The sequence below is a fragment of the Osmerus eperlanus genome, chromosome 2 (assembly GCF_963692335.1).
Source record: "Osmerus eperlanus chromosome 2, fOsmEpe2.1, whole genome shotgun sequence".
Classification (NCBI taxonomy): domain Eukaryota; kingdom Metazoa; phylum Chordata; class Actinopteri; order Osmeriformes; family Osmeridae; genus Osmerus; species Osmerus eperlanus.
Genome location: NC_085019.1, coordinates 14,579,221 through 14,591,379, shown reverse-complemented (window position 1 = coordinate 14,591,379; position 12,159 = coordinate 14,579,221). Strand labels below are relative to the sequence as shown.

The 12,159-nt window shown below is 49.3% G+C and overlaps 1 long non-coding RNA gene and 1 pseudogene across 1 annotated transcript; both read left to right on the top strand.

Annotated features, from left to right (window-relative positions):
* Positions 1-659: 659 nt before the first annotated feature.
* LOC134037922 (uncharacterized) lies at positions 660-1,753 on the top strand. The gene is made up of 3 exons (XR_009932604.1): positions 660-778; positions 1,418-1,564; positions 1,693-1,753. It is a non-coding gene; the product is annotated as an uncharacterized LOC134037922 (long non-coding RNA).
* Positions 1,754-7,550: 5,797 nt separating this feature from the next.
* Positions 7,551-11,341, top strand: LOC134037054 (uncharacterized protein K02A2.6-like; annotated as a pseudogene).
* The last annotated feature ends 818 nt before the right edge of the window (positions 11,342-12,159 follow it).

Below are 12,159 nucleotides of genomic sequence, written 5' to 3'. Positions count from 1 at the left end.
GTTAGTAGCATCAGTGACTGTGGCTAGCAAGTTAGCCACCGTTAGCTTCACTTTTCGCCACAAAAACGTAATTTCTACTTAAACCGTGCAACGGAACTTAAATACAAATACAAGCAACTCAATCGCTACCAAGATGAAACTTTTGACACCTAGGTTGTCTATGTAGTCCAAATATTGACTGAGACTTGAGAATAATAAGAATACGTAGAAACACTTAAGGCTTCGCGGCTTGGCCACCAATTAGAGGTCTTCAGAATTAACAAAAAAAAAACTTCCAAACTCACATAGGTTGTCAAAAACGTACACAGCGCCTCTTCTTGGCGCAGGAATCCTCCTCCTCTCCAAACCCCACATACCACCTAACTGGCTCTCCCTCTTATACAAAACCCCTCAGGTCATCAGGGTCTGATCAGTCCCAGGTGTGCGGGAACGCCCCGCTTTGAGGGAGGGATGGAGCCCCCGACTCCCCCAGCAGACGGAGCCACAGCTGCTCAGGGCTGCAGCCACCTCCGGGGAATGTAGCACCCTTCCAGCACCCAGCCTCTCGTGACGTCACAATATCCTGTAGGTCAGGGGTGTTCAATCCTGGTCCTCGAGAGCCCCTGTCCTGCATGTTTTAGATGTTTCCCTGCTCCAGCACACCTGATTCAAATGAAAGGGAAGCTGGCTGCCCTGGCCCTGGAACATAACACACTTGTCCAGCCATCCGAAAGAGTGGAGTCAGTGGAGTTAATCTTCCAGCCGGAATACATATTCCCCTGGCAAGTTCCAACATCTGGTATGTAGCCTATAATTGTCATAAAAGTGAGCAAATCAAAGTAGTGCTTTTTGTGTTGTCCAGCACTTTTCGCTCATGCTTCTTATGGTTACTTGAATTAAAGTTTCCTTGAAATTGTAATGTATTTCATGATGTTTTTCCGATGAACTGTGTTGACGTATTTTTTTTTTGTTTTTTTTCCTGAGTGCATTTACATTACATTTAGTCATTTAGCAGACGCTCTTATCCAGAGCGACTTACAGTAAGTACAGGGACATTCCCCCGAGGCAAGAAGGGTGAAGTGCCTTGCCCAAGGACACAACGTCATTTTGCACGGCCGGGAATCGAACTGGCAACCTTCAGATTACTAGCCCGATTCCCTAACCGCTCAGTCACCTGACTCAACCTGAGTAGTAAGTTATTTCCTAACTGCTTTTAAATAAAATGAATAGAAATTGGCGAAAAAGGTTTGTGGGTAGTAATAGCCACTTTCGATACTTTAGAGGCAAAAGCAATTAGGAAATAACACTTAATACTTAAGAAATAAAATAGTTTAACAAAATGTTATCATTGTATTGTATTTACGTATTCCTATTATTTTGTGTTCTTAACAACATAACTGTCTTTTGTACTTATTTTTGTAATTTCTTTTTGCTTCAGATATGGACATTCTCACAAAAAAGGTCTTTGAGAAGGTCATGGGTATCCGGAGGCTGGAGGAGGAAGAAGTGGTCCTCGTCAAAGAGATGAAGCAGCACTGGGAATACCTGAAGCGACGTGCTGAGGTCTTGGAGCAGTCAATCTCTGGTAACGAAAAAGTGTTCATGGACACATTAACTCATTTTACATTGTTGCGATTTAGTAGCAGTTTCAATTAGGCTACTCTGGTGTTTTCCGTTGAGGGCGCAAATGTTTAAATAAGCTTATTTATTTAGGTGACTGTTGGAACCTGTCACCAAAAGGGAGGAAGGGACTCCAAAGTTTGCCCCAGAGGAAACTTACAGAGTTGAAGTCAGATGTATCTCCAACACCTTCACCTGGATCTTACAGAACCTGACCTGGACCTGGAAGAACTCCTGGAAGAGGGCCAGGAATGTTTAAGCTCAGATGATGACGATGTCAACATCTAGGCATCGACAGAATGTCAATGTTATGCATTTCAATTTGGGTATTGAGACAAATACATTCTTTTCTAGAACAATTTCTTGCCTGGACATCGATACATTTGACTTTTCTTGCTTCAGGTCTATGTACCTGTTTTATCAACAACATGCTCCAAATCAGATCATGTAGCCTACCAGGGGTATCCCTGTTATCCCATAACATCTGCTACCCAAAAATTCATTTCAATATATTTGTATGTTTCTATTCCCCTTATTTCAGCCGCACCCAATGGAGACAATGTCTCGAACTCGAAGCATGAGAGCGTTACGCATCCCCCCTTGAAAGAGAAAACACAGAACCAAGGGTGGAGGCTGGGGTGTCATGAACTCATCGCTGAGTTCATGACACCCCATATGACGAGATGCTGACTGACAGCGCTCAGGTCTCGGAGTCTCCTGCATAAACCAGCGCCGCCCGATTATTTTGTGCACTGCTTTCACAGCCCTCTGTAAAGCATTCATGTCCTGTGCGGTGGTATTATTTTTAGAAGTGAAAGCAATCCTTTAAGCAGCACGAGCCATGGTCTAAGCCTATAGGCCGACATAGGCTAAACCAAATCAAACCATTTATCAGTCAATGCTGGGAGCGACAGATTCGTTCATGTTCAATGTTGTTGTGACATCATGCCTGGAATGTCTTAGGCTACTGGAGCAAGTGCTAAATTCAGCCAGGAAGCAGCATATGTGTTATAAGACACACAAAGTGTTAGTGTATTTTAAAGTCACCTAGACCTAGGCTACACCTGCTTAATTTCCCGCCGGGAATAGGCATTACCGCAATGTCGGATGCGCTGATGTGTGCACTCGTCGTGCAGTCGTTTGGGTGGTGTTGGCAGGCCTAGGCCTACTTGTTCTTGTCTGTCATTAAACACGGTTTGGTGTTGTGTTCTGGAGCCTTCATCACCCCGGGACCAAACCGAGTTAACAAAAGTGGTTGCAGTAGGCCTATAGGCTTTTGCAATTGTGCAATGTTGACTAAAGCTAAAAGTTTATTTTACCCTGAATGCACAGCTGACAGAAAATGATTTATACATGATAGTGATGTGTCCTGTAATATAGTTCCCACAAAGGTTTAATGTCTATCAGGTTTAGTTGAGAAAGGTTCCATGCACATAGTTGGACTTCTGCAACTCACTGCTTGCCGGTCTCCCAGCATGCGCAACCCGCCCTCTCCAGAGGATTCAGAACGCGGTGGCCCGCCTGGTCTTCAATCTACCCAGACGCTCCCATGTTACCCCACTCCTCATCTCCCTCCACTGGCTTCCCATCATGGCCCGTATCAGATTCAAGACCCTGGTACTGACCTTCCGAGCGGTGAACGGGACTGCACCCGACTACATCAAGTCTCTCCTCCAACCTTACATCCCCACCCGCCACCTACGGTCTTCTTCTGACAACCGTCTGGTGGTCCCACCGCTCAAGAGCGCCCGGTCCCAACACAAGATCTTCTCCTGTCTGGCCCCCAATGGTGGAATCACCTCCCCACCTCCATCAGAGACACTGACTGTCTCCCCACCTTCAAGAACAGGCTTAAGACGCACTTGTTCCGGGAGTACAACGGTACTTAGGAATTATTCGCTGGACCTGATGTTAATTTCCTCCAAGAACACAATGACTCTTATTGAGGGACTTGTTGCTCTTGTTGGTTAGTTGTAACTGATTTAACTTCTTGTACTCGCTGTGAATTATATTACTGTTGCTTGCCTTTTTTCTACTTTCTACACTTTTTGAGGTTCATGTTGTATAATTTGTTTGTTTGTTTGTTCGTTCGTTATCTACCGCTTGTCCGGGGGTCGGGTCGCAGGGGCAGCAACCTAAGCAGGGAGGCCCAGACTTCCCTCTCCCCGGCCACTTTCACCAGCTCTTCCTGGGGGACCCCGAGGCGTTCCTAGGCCAGCCGAGAGACATAGTCCCTCCAGCGTGTCCTGGGTCTTCCCCGGGGCCTCTTCCCAGTGGGACGTGCCCAGAACACCTCACCAGGGAGGCGTCCAGGAGGCATCCTGATCAGATGCCCGAGCCACCTCAGCTGGCTCCTCTCGACGCGGAGGAGCAGCGGTTCTACTTTGAGCCCCTCCCGGATGACCGAGCTTCTCACCCTATCTCTAAGGGAGAGCCCGGACACCCTGCGGAGAAAGCTCATTTCGTCCGCTTGTATTCGCGATCTCGTTCTTTTGGTCACTACCCACAGTTCGTGACCATAGGTGAGGGTAGGAACGTAGATCGACTGGTAAATAGAGAGCTTCGCCTTTCGACTCAGCTCCTTCTTCACCACGACGGGCCGATGCAGAGCCCGCATCACTGCGGACGCCGCACCGATCTGCCTGTCGATCTCGCGCTCAATTCTTCCCTCACTCGTGAACAAGATCCAAGATCTCCTCCCCGACCCGGAGATTGCACTCCACCCTTTTCCGGTCGACAACCATGGCCTCAGATTTGGAGGTGCTGATTCGCATCCCAGACGCTTCGCATTCAGTTGCGAACCGCTCCAGTGAGAGCTGAACGTCGTGGCCCGATGAAGCCAACAGGACCACATCATCTGCAAAAAGCAGCGACCCAATCCTGAGGTCACCAAACCGGACCCCCTCAACGCCCTGGCTGTGCCTAGAAATTCTGTCCATATAAGTTATGAACAGAATCGGTGACAAAGGGCAGCCCTGGCGGAGTCCAACCCTCACCGGGAACAAGTTCGACTTACTACCGGCAATGTGGACCAAACTCTGGCATCGGTCGTACAGGGACCGGACAGCCCCGATCAGGGAATCCGGTACCCTGTACTCTCGGAGCACCCCCCACATGAGCCCCCGAGGGACACGGTCGAACGCCTTTTCCAAATCCACATGTGTATACTGGTTGGGCGAACTCCCATGTACCCTCCAGTACTCTGCCGAGGGTATAGAGCTGGTCCACTGTTCCACGGCCAAGACGAAAACCACATTGCTCCTCCTGAATCCGAGGTTCGACAATCCGACGGACCCTCCTCTCCAGGACCCCTGAATAGACTTTCCCAGGGAGGCTGAGGAGTGTGATCCCCCTAAAGTTGGAGCACACCCTCTGGTCCCCCTTTTTAAAGAGGGGAACCACCACCCCGGTCTGCCAGTCCAGAGGCACTGTCCCCGATGTCCACGCGATGTTGCAGAGTCGTGTCAACCAAGACAGCCCTACAACATCCAGAACCTTAAGGAACTCCGGGCGGACCTCATCCACCCCAGGAGCCCTGCCACTGCGGAGCTTTTCAACCACCTCGGCGACCTCAGCTACAGAGATAGAAAGGCCCCCCCCCCCGATGTCCCCAGACTCTGCCTCCACGTCGGAAAGCGTGTTGGTGGAATTAAGGAGGTCTTCGAAGTATTCCTTCCACCGATCCAGTACGTCCCCCGTCGAGGTCAGCAGCGCACCATCCCCACCATATACAGTGTTGACAGTGCACTGCTTCCCCCTCCTGAGTCGCCGGATGGTGGTCCAGAACCTTTCGTACACATCAGCTGCCTCTGGAGTCCTACCAGCCAATAAAGTCCGATAGGCCTCCTTCTTCAGCTTGACGGCATCCCTCACCTCCGGAGTCCACCACCGGGTTCGAGGGTTACCGCCGCGACATGCACCGACCGCCTTGCGGCTGCAGCTCCGGTCAGCCGCTTCAACAATGGAGGCCCGGAACATGGCCCATTCGGACTCAATGTCCCCGGCCCCCCCCGAGACATGATCGAAGTTCTCCCGGAGGTGGGAGTTGAAGCTCCTTCTGACAGGGGGTTCTGCCAGCCGTTCCCAGCAGACCCTCACATTACGTTTGGGCCTGCCAGGCCTGACCGGCGTCCTCCCCCACCATCGTAGCCAACTCACCACCAGGTGGTGATCAGTTGACAGCTCCGCCCCTCTCCTCACCCGAGTGTCCAAGACATTTGGCCCCAAGTCCGACGACACGACTACAAAGTCGATCATCGGACTGAGACCTCGGGTGTCCTGGTGCCAGGTGCACATATGGACACCCTTATGCTTGAACATGGTGTTCGTTATGGACAAGCTGTGTCTAGCACAGAAATCCAACCCTACACAGAAGGCTACCCTCTCGTCCACCGGGGTGAACCCCAATGTACAGGCGCCGAACCGAGGGGAAACAAGTATTCCCACCCCAGCTCGGCGCCTCTCACCAAGGGCAACTCCAGAGTGGAAGAGAGTCCAGCCCCTCTCAAGGAGACTGGTTCCGGAGCCTTTGCTGTGCTTCGAGGCGAGGCCGACTATATCTAGCCGGAATCTCTCTACCTCGCGCACCAGCTCAGGCTCCTTTCCAGCCAACGAGGTGACGTTCCACGTCCCTAGAGCTAGCTTCTGCAGCCGAGGATCGGACCGCCAAGGCCCCCGCCTTCGGCCGCCGCCCGTCTCACACTGCACCCGACCCCCATGACCCCTCCTATAGGTGGTGAGCCCTAAATGTAAATGTAAACGCAATGCTGAAAAATTAAGGTTTACAGACATGCAGTTTTGGACAGAAATGAGGGTTAGGGTTAAGAGTTCCCTTTATGGTACATAGTCATTGCTTGGTGAATAAGTTGGGTTCCTTCAATAACATCTTTCAATTTCATAACCCTAGCCCCAACAGGGGATCGACAGCGCCACCTAGAACTGTACTTAAAAAATATTCAATTGGATTTTTCATTTAATCTGAAACTACAATCCACCTGAGATTTTGTATTCACACTCAAAATGACTTTATTTACGTATGATGTCAGAACCACGTAAGAAAAAAGTGAAATAATGATGTTAAATAATGTTAAGTAAAAGTGACATTTAGTACATTTGGACTGGTCGAAAACTGATAAATTATGGCTTTCTTACGAGACTGATGTAAGTATATATTTCATAATAAGTGAATTCGATACTACCTTTGGGCGAAATTAAGTATAAAATATATCTGAAAATACAGAACTACAATTCCCAGATATCCAACAACGTGTTCAGACGTCAAATGTGCACCATATTTGTAGTCTGCTTAAGTTTACAATCATTCACATTTTAGATTAGCCTACGTATAACGTCCATGACATAAAACTATTAAATATAGAAACAAATTGTACCCACTCCCATCATTCTTTATGATTTAACATGGGGCCCATATATAACTTATAGGCTACACAAATGTAGGCTACAATCCACTACAATCCAAATATGGGAATGCTAAAAGTAACTTCCTACGGTGTTACTTACGGCCTTTTTCCACCGCTTGTTATGTAAGAATTTTGTACTTTTGTAGTGTGAAGAAACAGCCATTTTCTTGCCAGCTACTTCGTGAAATAGTTAGCTTACTCTTTTTATTTTTTGAGAGACGGATCTCTTCAGTATTGTTGTAATGGTTCTTTTGTTATACCACCAGGGGGGAGCTCTATAATAAATTAACACCAGTTTAGCACTTCCTCGGATTCTCGTATGCACGAGGAAAGTACCTGAGTATACCCTGTATGGCAACCTCGGCTCTTTCATATAAAGCTACCGCTTGATATATCCTTCTTCGTGGTCCGTGTCTTTGGCTAGGTTACCACATATTTTGGCGACGAGGTAAATTGGAAGATGTTTTTTTACATTCCGTTTTGTTTGTTAGCGTTAGCTAAAAACAGTGTGCGAGTTAGGCGGCTATCTCCATGAGTGAAAGCAGTGAAGAGGAGCTTGGAGACGGGAGCCAACAGCTCAGAGTACCAGTGGCGGCAGGAGAGCCTCATGTTCAGATGGCTACGTTTGGGACGATCAGTGAATTTGTGGAGGGGGACGAGGACTGGACGGAGTATGAGGAAAGGTTGGGACACTTTTTCGCGGCTAATGGAGTAACAGAGGAGGCTAAACAGCGCTCAATTCTCCTGAGTGTGTGTGGGGCAAGGACTTACAAATTGATAAGGAACTTAGCCACACCGAGGAAACCGGGGGAAATTCCATATGCTGACCTGGTCAGGCTCGTTTGGAACCACCACAATCCAACGCCATCGGTAATAGTCCAGCGGTTCAAATTCCACAACAAGTTTAGGAAGTCAGGTCAGTCTGTAGCTAACTTTGTTGCAGAATTACGGCAGCTATCAGAACATTGTGATTTTGGCGCAGTTTTAGATGACATGCTCCGGGACAGATTAGTGTGCGGCATTAACAATGACGCCATTCAGCGCCGGTTGCTGGGGGAACCCCCACCATTGAGTTTCAAGAAGGCAGTGGAACTGTCGCGAGGGATGGAAGTGGCGGCGAATAATGCCAAGGACATTCAAAGTGGTCAGGTGGGATCGCCATCACAGGCTGTGCACCACGTCAAGAGAGAGGCTGTGAAACCAGCAAGGAGAGTTGAATGTTTTAGGTGTGGAGGGGCACACTATGCAAATGATTGAAATTTCCAAGAAGCTGTATGTCATGCCTGTAATAAAAAGGGACACTTAGCGAAAAAATGCAGGGGTGTTGAAAATAGGCCAAAGATTGAAAGATGGAAAAGCCAGCAGAATCAAGCGCCCACCCAGTATCTTGAAGGAGATGAAGGAGAGGCAGCCTGTGCCTTCAACATGTTTGCTGTGGATACCAATGAGGAACCGTCCATGCCCTATTATGCAACAGTGACTGTCGAAGGAAAGGACATAATGTTTGAAATTGATTCTGGGGCTACAGCATCAGTCATCAGTGAGGAGACCTACAGGAGGACATGGGGACACGAGCCACCTCCTATTAAGCCATCAACACTCCGACTAAGGACATACACAGGTCAGGCTATACCTCATGTGGGGGTGTTGGATGTGAACATTTCAGCTGGAGGTCAGAGGGCTCAAGGCAGATGTGTAATAGCCAAGGGTAAGGGGCCTAGTTTATTGGGTCGGGATTGGCTTCGCAAAATTTAACTGAATTGGCATGAGGTTAAGTATGCTCACACGACAGAGGACATTTTGCAGCGCTACAGTGAGGTGTTCAGAGAAGAACTGGGCACACTTAAGGGCGTGGCGGTGAAGTTGCATGTTGACCCCGAGGCAGCGCCAAGTTTCTTTAAGCCCAGAGTGGTGCCCTATGCCATGAAAAGCAAAGTGGAGGAGGAGCTGGAATGTTTGCAGGTGCTTGGCATCGTGGAGCCTGTCCAGTTTTCAAGGTGGGCAGCGCCCATCGTTCCTGTTTTGAAGGCAGATGGAACAGTAAGGATTTGTGGAGACTACAAGCTGACCGTGAATCAAGTCTCAAAGCTGGAGGAGTATCCGTTGCCACAGGTGGACGGCCTGTTTGCAACACTGGCTGGAGGTCAGCTGTTCACGAAGCTGGATATGAGCCATGCGTACCAGCAACTACTCCTAGATGAGGATTCAAAACAGTATGTCACCATAAATACGCACAAAGGATTATTCAAGTACAATCACCTAGTGTTCGGAGTGGCGTCCAGCCCGGCCATTTTCCAAAGGACAATGGACACTCTATTGCAAAGGATTCCCCATGTAGCCGTGTACTTAGGTGACATATTAATCACAGGGGCTACTGAGGCTAGGCACCTTGAACACTTAGAGCTGGTGCTCAAGAGACTCTCAGACGCAGGGCTGCACCTGAGACGGGAAAAGTGTGTGTTTATGGCGGAGGGGGTGACTTATCTGGGACATGCGATCAACGCAGAGGGGCTCCGTCCAGTTGAGGACAAAGTGAGGGCTATCAAGGAAGCTCCAAGCCCTATCGAAGGTGTTAGCCCCACTGTACAAGCTGCTGCACAATGACACAAACTGGCAGTGGTGTGCGGAGCAGGAGAAAGCGTTTGCCGAGGTGAAAGAACTCTGATGATCACTAATCACTATGATCCAGATAAAGACATGGTGCTCTCATGTGATGCCTCGCCCTATGGAGTGGGGGCAGTCCTTTCGCATGTCATGGAAGAGGGCTCAGAGAGACCTGTGGGATGTGTTTCAAGGACACTGACAGCTGCAGAGAAAGGTTACTCACAGTTGGACAAAGAAGGTCTAGCCATTGTTTTTGCAGTAAAGCGGTTCCATCAGTACTTATATGGGCGTGTTTTTAAGATCTATACTGACCCTAAACCCCTGATGAGCCTGTTCAGTGAAACGCGTGGCATTCCGCCGCTAGCATCAGCAAGGATCCAACGGTGGGCACTCATCTTGTCAGCCTACCAATACAGCATAGTGTACAGAGCAGGGAAGGACAACGCAAACGCTGACGCGTTGTCGCCTGCCATTGCCTGAGACACCGGTCTCAACATATGTGCCTCTGGAGACAGTTTTTTCATTAGAGAAGTTGTCACAGACACCAGTAAAGGCCGCCCAAGTCAAGCAGTGGACAGAGAGAGACCCGGTGCTGTCCAAAGTAAAGACTTACCTGCTACAGGGCTGGCCCAGGGTGGTGGACAGTGAGGAACTGAAACCATATGCCACACGCAAGACTGAACTCAGCCTACAGGATGGCTGCATTTTCTGGGGTGCGAGAGTAGTCGTCCCTCCCCCAGGTCGCTGGTAGATTGTGGAGGAGTTACATGAGACCCATCCGGGGGCGTCGCGAATGAAGAGCCTAGCGAGGTCCTATGTCTGGTGGCCAAAGATGGATTTAGACCTGGAGACCAAGGTGAAATCATGCACACAATGTCAGTCTAATCAGCGCATGTCGCCACCAGCCCCTTTGCATCCCTGGGAGTGGCCAGACCACCCCTGGTCTAGACTACATCTGGACTTCGCTGGCCAGTTCATGGGGGAGATGTTTCTCATAATGGTGGATGCCCACTCCAAGTGGATAGAAGCGCACATCATGAGCAACATCACAGCCCCCAAAACCATAGACCAGCTTAGGCAAATATTTGCAATTTATGGGCTGCCTGTGGTCACGGATAATGGTCCGACGTTCACCGGTGAGCTGTTTGGGGAGTTCATGGAACAGAATTGAATTCGGCATGTTCGTACAGCTCCTTTCCACCCAGCCTCGAATGGATTGGCGGAGCGAGCTGTCCAGACGGTGAAGGAGGGTCTGAAGCGAATGAAAGGTGACACGCTAAGCACCAGGCCTTCCCGTTTTCTGTTTAAATACCGTCGGACGCCACAGACCACTACTGCTCGGGCTCCAGCAGAGTTGTTGATGGGGCGTAGGCCTAAGTCAAATTTTGACCTGCTGCAACCATACATAAAGGCCACGGTGATGAGGAAGCAGGAAAAGCAGAAGGAGGGACATGATCAACATGCACAAGAGAGACATCTGAAACCAGGGGACAATGTCTGTGAGAAATTTCAGCTGCAACTCTAGTCAGAAATGGCTGCCTGGGGGTATCCTGACGCAGAGAGGTCCTCTCTCCTATGTTGTTGAGCTGACTGATGGACGAGTGTTCCGCAGACATCAAGACCATGTCCGCCTACGTCATGACATCAGCCCAGAGATCATCCGCACCTCCGAGTGCCCCCTGGTGAGCCAGCCTACGGTGGGAGTATCACCAGAGTAAAGGTCACTCGGGGAAGGGTCGGCAGTCCCTGGGGGGGACGGACAGTTGACTATGGACCCACAGACCCTTTCGGTGACCCCGTCACCTGAACCACCCGAAACACCTGCACCGGCAGTGCCAGCTACAGCCCCGGAGATGGTGCGCAGGTCACAGCGTGCTCGAAAGCCTCCAGACAGACTGATTGTGGGTTAATTGACTGTGCCAGTTCAGAATCAGAATCAGAATTCGGTTTATTCGCCATGTATGTTATACAAACACGGAATTTACTGTGGCAGGGAGGTGCAAAACACTAAACAAATACAGATCTTAAATTAAGTAAAAGTACAAAAGTTTAACTATTTCTAAGAACTAAACAATCTAAGAATACAACAATTTAAATATAAAATAAAATATATATAAAAATAAGAATAATGAGCAGCGTGAATGGTCAACATAGTGCAATCGGATAATGAGATAAAGTGGCTTATGCATACTGAATTGCCATTAGATGAGGGAGCTAATGTTCAGTTCCCACTTGAGGTCCTGGGAGAGGATGGTGCCCAGGAAGCGGAAGGACTCCACAGTGTTGACTGGGGAGTCGCACAGGGTGATGGGGGTGAGTGGGGCTGTAGTCTTCCTGAAGTCCACAACCATCTCCACTGTCTTAAGAGCATTGAGCTCCAAGTTGTTCTGGCTACACCAGGTCACCAGGTTGTCAGCTTCCCACCTATAGTCAGACTCATCCCCGTCAGAGATGAGCCCAATGAGGGTGGTCGTCCGCAAACTTCAGAAGTTTGACAGACGGATGACTGGAGGTGCAGCTGTTGGTGTACAGGGAG